The sequence below is a fragment of the Bidens hawaiensis genome, unplaced genomic scaffold (assembly GCF_021521415.1).
Source record: "Bidens hawaiensis isolate Kalapana, Puna unplaced genomic scaffold, B.hawaiensis_p1.1 tig00027307_1, whole genome shotgun sequence".
NCBI classification, from domain to species: Eukaryota; Viridiplantae; Streptophyta; class Magnoliopsida; order Asterales; family Asteraceae; genus Bidens; species Bidens hawaiensis.
In genome coordinates, this window is record NW_027494411.1 from 13488 (window position 1) to 25750 (window position 12263).

Below are 12263 nucleotides of genomic sequence, written 5' to 3' on the forward strand. Positions count from 1 at the left end.
AAATGGTAAACCTGGTACCGTACAAGTAATGCCTCCATATCTTAAGGGCAAACACCACAGCTCCGAGTTCCAAGTCATGGGTCGTGTAGTTCTTCTCGTGAACCCGTAGTTGTCGAGAGGCGTAGGCTATAACCTTCTCTAGTTGCATCAGCACACAACCGAGACCTTGTATCGATGCGTCACAATGTACCTCGAAATTCTCTGTTCCCTCGGGTAGGGCTAGAATAGGGGCACTACAGAGTTTGGTTTTCAACAGTTGAAAAGCGGATTCTTGCACGTCACCCCAATTGTACTTAGTGCCTTTGTGAGTCAAAGCGGTGAGGGGTTGAGCAATCTTTGAAAATCCCTCGATTAAAACGCCGGTAGTAGCCGGCCAGTCCTAGGAATTGCCGCACCTCAGTCGGAGTCTTAGGTGCTTCCCAGTTTTTTTCATGGCCTCTACCTTACCGGGATCGACATGGATACCGTTCTCGTTGATCACATGTCCTAAAAAGTGAACATCGCGAAGCCAAAATTCGCATTTCGAGAGTTTAGCGTACAGTTGTTCCTTCTTCAATAATTCCAGAATTATCCTCAAGTGTTCTTCATGTTCAGCTTCGTCCTTGGTGTAGACGAGAATATCATCAATGAAAACAATCACAAACTTGTCGAGGTACGCCTTGCATACTCGATTCATGAGATCCATAAATACGGCTGGTGCGTTGGTTAGGCCAAAAGGCATAACCGAAAACTCGTAGTGACCATACCGTGTTCTGAAAGCCGTTTTTGGAATATCTTCCTCGCGCACTATTAATTTATGGTAACCAGACCGCAGATCGATTTTCGAGTAAAAATTCGATCCTTGAAGCTGGTCAAACAGATCATCAATTCGGGGTAAAGGATAACGGTTCTTGACCGTCACCTTGTTCAACTCCCGGTAGTCGATGCACATGCGGAAAGTCCCGTCCTTCTTTCTGACAAATAAGACAGGGGCTCCCCATGGCGATGAGCTAAGTCGGATAAAACCCTTATCCAACAAATCTTGCAACTGAGTGGACAGTTCCTGAAGCTCCGCCGGTGCGAGCCGATACGGGGCTCGTGCTATAGGTGCTGCACCGGGGGTCAATTCGATTTGAAACTCGACTTGTCGAATAGGAGGGAGTCCAGGAAAATCCTCCGGGAAAACTTCCTGAAAATCTCGCACAATCGGTATCTCTTCAATTCGCTTCTCTTCCGCGGGTTTCTCAACAATATGCGCCAAAATTGCCGGATGACCCTTTCGTAGATACTTCTGCGCCTTCATGAGGGTAATGACGCTGGTGGTCATGCCGCTTCTCTCACCTCGGATCGAAATGATCTCGCCGGAAGGGGTAGTAATGTGGACTATCTTTTCGTGACATATAATCTCCGCTCGGTTCTCGGATAACCAGTCCATGCCAACCACGACATCGAAACTACTAAGCGTAAAAGGAATAAGGTCGATATCAAAAACATGACCTGACAGTTTTAACTTACATCCCGCAAGTACATGAGTCGTTACTATAGTCTTACCGTCAGCTAATTCAACAGGAAACTTAGCATCTAACGGGGTGGGAGTTAGGTCTAAGAGTTGACTAAAGGCTTTCGACACAAAACTCCTATCAGCTCCCGTGTCAAACAATACAGAAGCAAAACAATCGTTCGCAGGAAACTTACCAGTCACCACGTACGGATCATTGCGGGCTTGACCCGACCCAATAACAAAAGCTCTTCCTTTACCATTGTTTCCACCACCACTGCCACTTCCATTACCTCCATTGTTGTCGTTCTGTTTTAGCTTAGGGCAGTCTTTCTTAAAATGGCCCTCTTGACCACACTCAAAACATCCCTTAGTCGTCATAGGTGGTTTAGGAGCACCCTTTGCCGCAAGGTCTCCTCTACATTCCTTTGCCTGGTGACCCATCTTTCCGCATCTCAGACACTTGACACGGTCACACGGCCCAGCATGATGATAATTACACCTGTTGCACTTCGGGTACTTCCCAGCATAGCCGCTCGAACCCTGCCCGCTACCGTTGTTATTGTTGTTGTGACCCTGATTGTTGAAGCCACGAGTGAGTTCGGGCTTACGATAGTGTTGTTGCTGTGGGGGGTTCGAGGATGAGGATCTGGTGTTGTCAAACTTTCTCTTTCCGCTGCTCGGGTTGCTGTTGTTGCTGTTGTCAGTGTTCGGGTTGTCACGGGCTTTAGTGGTTGAACCCCTAGGTGGTAGCGCACCCTGGGTCACTGCTTGATCCGTCAGTTTCTGAGCTAACCGGATCGCTTGTTGAATCGTGGCTGGTCTGGAAGACGTCACCTTGCCCTGTATCTGTGGTGCTAACCCATCAATATACATTTCAATCCTCTTACTCGGCGGGTCGACCATCAGTTGACACATCACCGCTAACTCGGAAAAACGGGTGGTGTAGGCTTCGATTTCTGAACCCACCATCTTCAATGACCAAAAATCTGACTCCAACTTTGCAATCTCCTCCCTAGGGCAGTACTCTTCTCGCATCATGTTTTTGAACTCTTCCCAGTTCATGGCGTTAGCCAGTTCCAATCCAAGAATCTGTACGTTTGAATTCCACTAAGTGAGGGAAGAATCTTCAAGTGTTCCAGCAGCAAATTTGACCCTACTGGAAGGGGGACAATTACACATTTCAAACGCCGATTCGGCCTTCTCAGCCCAACGTAGGAAGCCTATAGCTCCCTCAGTGCCCTTAAACGTACTGGGCTTGCAGTCAAGGTAATTCTTGAAGGTACACGTTCCAATTGGACCTCTAGCTTGGTTCTGGACATGTGCGGCTAGAGCGGCCGCCGCTTGGTCATTCAGCAGAGTTTGGAGTTCTGCAGCAGTCAGGTTGATGTTACCCCGTCCGTGTCCAGCGTTTCTTCCTGCCATTTCCTAGAATCACAGCATAAGATGTTGAACATGAGTTTTTCTTTCATATGCAACACGCCATACATGTAATAAAAAGATAGGTAAGAAATAAATAAGAAACAAACATCACATCACAACCATATATTAATCCAAATAATAATTCATGATTAAAACCATTGTATTCGCTACAAAGTATTTAAAATCAATCCTTAAAATTATAGAAAATAATAGTTTAGATGGAGACAACCCCTCAATCTAGGTGTTATCATCCTTAGATGTCATCGTCTGAGGACACCTCTGAGTGTGCCTCCTCCTCAGCCGGTTCTTCTTCAGGTTCCTCCTCGGGATCTTCCTCGGGATCCTCCTCAGGCTCCTCTTCGGGATCTTCTTCGGGTTCCTCTTCAGGTTCTGCCTCAGGCTCGGCTGCGTTCTGAGCAATTTGCATTTGTAAGACATCGCAACGCTCTAAAGCAATCTCGGTTCGAGTCCTTGCTACTTGGAGTTGCTCTTGCAAGTCTATCATCTCGGCTTGCATCTTTCTCATAATCTTCATCTGTTGATCACTAGCCTCTTGCATTTCCTTCATAGCCGCTGTCATGCGGGCAATTTCCTCTTTAGTTTCGGTTCCATCTTTTAACAGTCCGGATACGTTCGCTCTCGTATAGCGCATGTATCCAACATCACGCTCCAAACAAGAAACAACAGCTGCGAGCACACGCTCTACAGGTTCGGTTATAGGTGGTAGGGTGTTGGGGTAAGCAGGATGGTTCGGGTGAGGTAACGGGGGAACTTGTTTGCGATAGACCATACGTCTGATCATATTAGGGTACCAATCCCAGCTAACTTCGTTTTCGTACATGCCTCCGGATAAGCGGTACCTCTTTGGTGCGGGAGCTTCGAGTTCCGGGACTACACGGGGTGGCGATGAGGTAGGTAGCTGCGGTTCCTTCCCATGAGCATGAGTCATCTGATCGGATGATGATGATGATGAAGGCGTTGACATCCCTACAGGTAAGCCGTGTATGCGCGCGCGTATGAGTGAAAGAGGTAAGGAGATAAGATAACAAAGACTACACAAATTTATGCAGTGCGTATCATTATAACTAATGGGTCGTCGTGGTTATAGTCTAGTATGCATGCAATTTCTAGTTCGCTATAACCAATGGCTCTGATACCAATCTGTCACACCCTCAAAATCCACTAACGGAGTTTTACCGTCAGAGGGTGTGAACTAACAGGATCGGAATCATTAGTTATAATCAAACCATAAAAAAAACGTTTAAATGAAAATAAGTGCGGAAGCGTAAAAACCAAAAGACAAAAGTTGGGTCACGCAGGACGACTTAAAACTCAAGTAATAATAGTTAAAAACATGTTTGCATATCAGAATGTTCAAATACCATGCATGATCCTATACCGCGCGCCCGCCTCGGCTACCTGAGAATAACATACTAAAAGTGTCAACATGGGGTTGGTGAGTTCACAAGTTTATATAAAATAAAGCGTTTAGCGTTTGCGTTCAGCGTTTTGCGTTTCAGCGTTTTGCGTTTCAGCGTTTTGCGTTACCAGATAGTGTTATGTCAATTATATATCTATAGGTAGCTAGCCTATAAAACAAGTATTACTAAGTGTTCGACACCGAAGCTGACTGTTTATCATTTGCCTTGCCACCAGGTATATCCCGACCATGGTATGTGTTTAGCCAAGATTACACCCACTCGACCTCCAGTCGAGTTTAGCGTTGGGTGGGGTTTGTCAAACCCAGTAGTACTACTCAACAATGACTCGCTATTATCCAATACTAAACGGTTCGATGTGAATGAAGGGCTTTAGTTATTGCGTTTGCCACTTAGTCTTTACAAGTGATATATAATTTATATTAACAAAATCTTAAATTCGTTTTCGGAGTATGTTATCTCCCCAAGTGAAAAGCGTTTGAAAATAGCTTAGAGGGGTAAGTGAACTCACTGTTTGCGAAGAATTCCCAAAATAAATCACCAAAGGATGCGCGTCACAGAAAAACTCTCTCTAGCGTTCTAAAACAACAAAGAGATTTTTCTATGTGTCGGAACTATTATCGAGTCTCTAGACTCGGCACATAATACCTATGCACACAAGGTGTTTCGTGTTTCGTTTGTGAATCGTGTGTGACTTTAACCAATACATTCGTGATACAATACATGTGTGAACAATTATTTACGTGTCATGTATTAATAATGTACATCACTAGCAATTACTCCCCGAAAGGGCAATTTGGTCACACATAACAATTAACTAGCAATTATTCCCCGCAAGGGCAATTTGATCAAAACACGACAACTATTTAACAAGTATTCCCCACAGGGGCAATTTGGTCAAAACATAACAATTATATAGCAAGTATCATGTTTCATGCATTTTCACAACATTCAGCAGCTAGTTTCACCGAGACAGAAATTCTACTTGAAAGATTGTACTATTCCACTGATCATAGCATCTCAATTAATTTACCAAAAATCATCACAAAAGCATATATGTGTTAGGTTTCCAGAACATGTTTTATTTTATTTTTATTCCACATAGATTTCTCATAATGATCAAAACATTACAGCAAGCTCATAACAGTCAAATTCATGCGCAACAGAATGTTATTTAAAATTCCCGTTAAATGAAAAATCCAACAAATGCAAGACCACTTGGGTTAGGTTCCTAACTCAACAAGTCAACTTCCAGAAGTGGAACCAACCCAATTGGTCTCGTAGTTCATGAGATATAATATTTACAAAACAACCCTACAGCAGGTCTCACAACTCAGCTTTGCACAACGTTTTTGTAAAATCATAAAGGTTAACTTTTACACGTCCAAAACCTGCAAATTTATATTCTTTAGAAACTAGACTCAACCTAGTTTACTGTAGTATCAATAATCTCAACCAATTTTCACATTTACACCCCGATACAGTCAATTGAACATCAACAACACAATCTGTCCAGAAACTGTTTGCAACAAAACTCAACATATTAACCATCTATCGACCACAATTCATTCATATAACATTCTAGACACCATAACCATCACCCATGCATATCAAGTACACAATACATACAATTCATTCATACAACGTTTTTGTAAAATCATAAAGGTTAACTTTTACACGTCCAAAAATTGCAAATTTATATTCTTTAGAAACTAGACTCAACCTAGTTTACTGTAGTGTCAATAATCTCAACCAATTTTCACATTTACACACTGATACAGTCAATTAAACATCAACAACACAATCTGTCCAGAAACTGTTTGCAACAAAACTCAACATATTAACCATCTATCGACCACAATTCATTCATATAACATTCTAGACACCATAACCATCATCCATGCATATCAAGTACACCATACATACATGGTTAGGGTTTTATTTGACCTCAAAATCAAAGACACAACCAATTAACATGTAATAATATCAATTCTAGTTATCAAATCATCATCAATACATCATCAAATCAAACAAAGATCATATGAACACAATATATGAAATTTCCAGATTTTAGGGTTTATAATTATACCTTCAAAAGAGCAAAAATAAGCAAGAGGAAGGTAGAAGATGACTAGAATCGGGTGTAGGAGGCTTCAATTGTGAAAAACAAGATCAAAAACCAAGAGATATGTGTGTGTGTGTGTGTGAGCTGATCGTGAGGAGGGGGAAGGGGGGCTGGCCGTCGGTTTTGTGAGGGAAAGAGAGAGGAGAGTTAGGGTTTTATAATATTATTAATAATAATCATGTTACATCTAGGTCCCTCCACTTTCAAATGTTACTTTTCTAGCTTAATTAACTAGTTCTAGCACATTGAGTTAACGTTTATAACAATGTTATCACATAACACATAAGTCTAACACATAATTATCACATAATTATTGTTTTGACGTTTTTCGTTTATTCACCAATTGTTTGCGTCAACTCATTTGCGTTTCGGTGCAATTCCCGAAAGACTACACATGTAGTAAGTGTCAAGCGTCATTTAAACCCTAGTTTAAATGTAATGAGATGTGCGTTATAGATTCAGTGATCTTTAAGTTTAAATTGACGGAGTTGAGTTAACGGAGTTAACCTGAAATTGACGATTGTCACATCATTCCCATGTTAAAGAATTTTCGTCTCGAAAATTTGAGTCAAGTCGTGATGAGTGTCTGAAAAAGTAAGAAAAATTTTCAGTTTGTCATAATATTTATGTCTTAAATATGAGTTCTAAAGTATCAACGTCTATCGAAACATGTTTTGTTTCAAAAGCAACCGGGAATGATTCTATTTTATGGCATCGTAGAATGGGTCACATTCATGTTCGTAAGATGAACTATTTAATGGCTAATGACATAGTTGAAGGTGTGTCTTTGAATAATTTTAAGTTATCCGACCACTGCATTGCTTGCAAAAAGGGCAAACAGAAGAAAAAGTCACATCCGTCTGAGTTATTGAATTCCATTGATACTCCTCTTGAGCGACATCGTATGGATCTTTTTGGTCCGGTGAATCGTGCCAGTATCTCTGGATACTGGTATTGTCTTGTGGTTACCGGTGATTACGTGGGTCTTATTTATGAGTTCGAAAGATCAAACACCTGTTCTTGTTCAGAATTTAATCACTAAGATCGAATCACTATACAAACAAAAAGTGAGGAGAATTCGAATTTACAATGGTACTTAATTTAAAAATACTGTATAGGATTTCTTTTATGTACAAAAGGGAATTCATCGAGAATACAGTGCCTCATATTTACCACAAAAAAACGGTGTTGCTGAAAGGAAAAACAGAACTTTGATTGAAGCTGCTAGAACTATGCTTGCCGATTCTAAGCTTCTTGTCCAATTTTGGAATGAGGCGGTGAATACTGCGTGTTATACACTCAATCGGGTTCTAACTATTAAGAGACTCAAGAAGACAAGTTATGAGCTTTTGAATAATCGAAAGCCTAATTTAAAGTACTGTACGATGTTGAAAAGGATGTGGGTAAGTTTGATGAAAAAACCATTGAGGGATATTTCTTTTGTTATGCTTCTCCAAAGAAACGGGTATTTAATTTCATTTATGGTTGTGTTGAGGAGTGGTACCATGTGGACAGTCAAAAATACACCACACTCCTCAAGGGAAAGGTCCCCACTGGATGTTTGACTATGATGGCTTATTTAATTCATTTACTCCAACTACTGAGCAACCAGATGAAGACCTGGTTTGTGCATACTTTGAAGATCAATTGGTAATTCCAAGATTTTCAAGTTCTAATGATGTTGAAGCTCCAACTGAAGATCCTCATAACGATTCTCCAGTTCTTCTTGATAATGTATCTACTATTATGATAATAATCCAGTTGTTGATCAACTTATTGAGCTTGATAGTGACGATTCATCTCATGAGCTGGGAGAACATTACATTAGTTTATTCGAAAATGTTGCTGCTCCTGAGAATCCCACTCTTTGGATTCATAATTATCATCCAAAGGAGAACATCATTGGAGAACTTGATGCGGGAGTTCAAACACGTCATCAAGTTGCTTCATCGAGTGAGAACAATGTACTGTGTGCTTATGCAGATTTACATTCGTCTGGTATTGTAAATGTTGCCAAATTCACTTGCTTTCTATCCCAAGTTGAGCCAATAACACCTCGTATGGCACTTCAAGATCCATATTGGGTAGATGCTATGCAAGAGGAATTGCAACAATTCGCTTGTTTGGGTGTTTGGGATCTTATCGACAAACCCGCTAGAGTCAAGAAGCGTATTCCAGCTAAGTGGGTCTTTAAATGTAAGAAAGACGATCGTGGGGTGATTGTGTGAAACAAGGCACGATTAGTGGTGCAAGGTTTCCATCAGCAAGAGGGTATAGACTACACCGAGGTATACGCTCCGGTTGCAAGATTGGAAGCTATACGTATTTTTCTGGCTTATACGGCTTACAAGAATATTAAAGTCATTCAAATGGATGTTAAAAGTGCTTTTCTCAATGGTGAACTACACGAGGAATTGTTTGTGTTACAGCCTCTTGGCTTTGAAGATCCTGATTATCCCGACCGAGTTTATCGCTTAAACAAAACATTATATGGTCTACATCTGTAGGTCCCCCCGTGGCGTCGCTGATCGATACGAGATCCGCACGAGGTCTAGGAGTGCGGAATCCTCCTAGACTCGTTTATTGGTGTAAAGATGAAGAACACAAACACGTACACGAACAAATACACGAACAAATACAAGAACGGGATAATCAAATCTGCAGATTCTTATATAATAATCAAAACACTTACATACCAAACATGAAAACGAATGACACGGCCGACCCGAGGTGAGCTCTACCTCGGGCCGTCCCACACGGCTCACTCTCTCGGTTTCTCTCTAGCTAATTAAACTTATCACACAATACTCTGATTTCTGGATTACTAACCCTAAACACGACACACATATATATATATAAACTTCACGGGCTTGGGCCTGTAGGCGAAGTTGATATAACTTCGCCTATGGCGAAGTTGTGCTAACTTCGCCTATGGCGAAGTTGTTCTAACTTCGCCTGTGGCGTTCCGCTGGTCAGAATTGCATAGCGACGGTCACAAAATGCACCAACAGACTCCCCTTTGACCGTTACTCTCAATTCTAACAAACACGAAAGATCATCTGTTACAAAAACATGCACCAACAGACTCCCTCTTAACTGATGATCTTCTGTTTGCCCTTCAACCAGCCGTGTCTGAAACTGTCATGTAGCTTCACAAATCTACCAATCACCCAGCGTCTTCCATATCAGATCTCCCCTTCAGTGTAAGCTTCTCCGACTATAACGATTGAGGTCTTTGAAATGCATGCATCCTCGTGCCAATAGATCATCTCAACCAATCACGTGAGTCCATCTGACTTCACCAACACGTGAAGTTGGGCTTCCTCCACAACTTCACCAACTCATCGGCATACGATAAGGTTTAATCTTCAACTACTCAACATCAAGTGATCAATTTCATCACAAAACCACCTTGACAGAATCTAACACATGACCATTAATTAATCCGAAGCATCTACAATCACCAGGGATAACGATCAAGAACATAAACACTTTAGTTCCCGATTAAATCCAAATTGTTCCAGAATTTTCACTCTAATAAATAAGCATCATGTTTCAGGATCCAATTCTCGAACGCCTTGAAAATAACATAAATAATATGCTCTGACCGCAATCCAGTAATGACAAAAACCTTCAGTTCAATTTGACTTTCTTCAGTTGGTCAACCTCGAACAACAACAATTTCATTGCCCACAAACACCCAAATATGTGTCAATATCCAGTTTCAATCAATATCCCATTCACAAACTCAACTCCATATCCAGAGTTGACACGTATTTGTTCACACGTAAGACCCAGAGATAACAAGTTTCACTCGTTGACGGAACAACATCTCCGGTCTCACAATAATCCTGTACACCTGGCCATACAGACGAAAACACCAAAATACTTTTTTTTTTTTTAACTCGTTAACTTCGCCTAAAGTTAACATCGCTTCTCCTTAACTTCGCCTGTCCATAACTTCGCCTGGCTGATAAGCGAACTTGTGAGGTAGGCGAAGTTGTGGATAACTTCGCTTAACCTTATATCTTGGCCTAAACCCTACGAACAGTGACGGCAACTTCGCCTGATGAACAATAACTTCGCCTGCGGCGCTGTTCGGCCAAAAAACGCACAGATTCGTGCCAGAAACACCAAAACGCAGATCTCGAACCATAGCATAAGAGCCTAAGGCTCTGATACCACATGTAGGTCCCCCCGGGGGCGTCGCTGATCGATACGAGATCCGCACGAGGTCTAGGAGTGCGGAATCCTCCTAGACTCGTTTATTGGTGTAAAGATGAAGAACACAAACACGTACACGAACAAATACACGAACAAATACAAGAACGGGATAATCAAATCTGCAGATTCTTATATAATAATCAAAACACTTACATACCAAACATGAAAACAAATGACACGGCCGACCCGAGGTGAGCTCTACCTCGGGCCGTCCCACACGGCTCACTCTCTCGGTTTCTCTCTAGCTAATTAAACTTATCACACAATACTCTGATTTCTGGATTACTAACCCTAAACACGACACACATATATATATATATATATATAAACTTCACGGGCTTGGGCCTGTAGGCGAAGTTGTTACAACTTCGCCTATGGCGAAGTTGATATAACTTCGCCTATGGCAGAAGTTGTGCTAACTTCGCCATAGTTCTAACTTCGCCTGTGGCGTTCCGCTGGTCAGAATTGCATAGCGACGGTCACAAAATGCACCAACAACATCAAGCCCCGAGAGCTTGGTATGGCACGCTTGCCGACCTTCTGACGGATAACGGTTTCAAACGAGGGGTTGTTGGCTGCACTCTATTTTACAAAAACATTGGTGATGATCTTCTTCTCGTTCAAATTTATGTCGATGACATTATATTTGGGTCAACAAACGACATGTTATGTAAGGAATTCGTAAAGTCAATGAAAACCAAGTTCGAAATGAGTTCGATGGGAGAGATGAACTTCTTTCTAGGGTTGCAGGTTCACCAGTCTGCGAAAGGAATCTTCATTCACCAGACTAAGTATGTGAACGATGTCTTGAGTCGATTCAAGATTACTGCGGGAAAACCCCTTCTACTCTCTCCCGGTGGGTCACAATTTCTCACCGGATGAATTGAAGGATACTGTCGATCCTACCCTCTATCGATCTATGATTGGTTCTTTGATGTATCTTACTGCTTCTCGACCCAACATAATGTTTGATGTTTGTTTATGTGCTAGGTACCAAGTGAGTACCCGAGTGACTCACATGGCTGCGGTTAAGTGTATTCTTCAATATCTGAGGGGCAATCCATACACCGGGTTATGGTACCCCAAGGACGATAACTTTGATCTTACCGCTTACTCTGACTCAGACTATGGAGAATGCAAGATTAACTTTAAATCAACTACAGAAGTATGTCAATTCTTAGGAAGCTGGCTTGTTTCCTGGCATTGTAAGAAGCAGACAAGGGTCTCTACTTCAACCGCCGAAGCTGAGTATGTTGCAGCATCGAGTTACTGTTCCCAGGTTTTGTGGATACAACAACATCTTCGCGACTACGGTTTGAAGTTTCTTACTACTCTCATTTTAATTGATAATTCTGCTTCCATTAGCATCACCAAAAATCCCGTACAACACTCTAAAACGAAACATATCGAAATTTGATATCATTTCATACGGGATTGTTTTGAAAAGAAATTGATTGACATTGAGAAAGTGCATACCGATTTTCAAAAACCCGATCTATTTACCAAAGCATTTGACAAAACGCGTTTTCAATTTTTGCTTGGTTTAAATGGATTAAAAACCCTTGCTGATATCCTG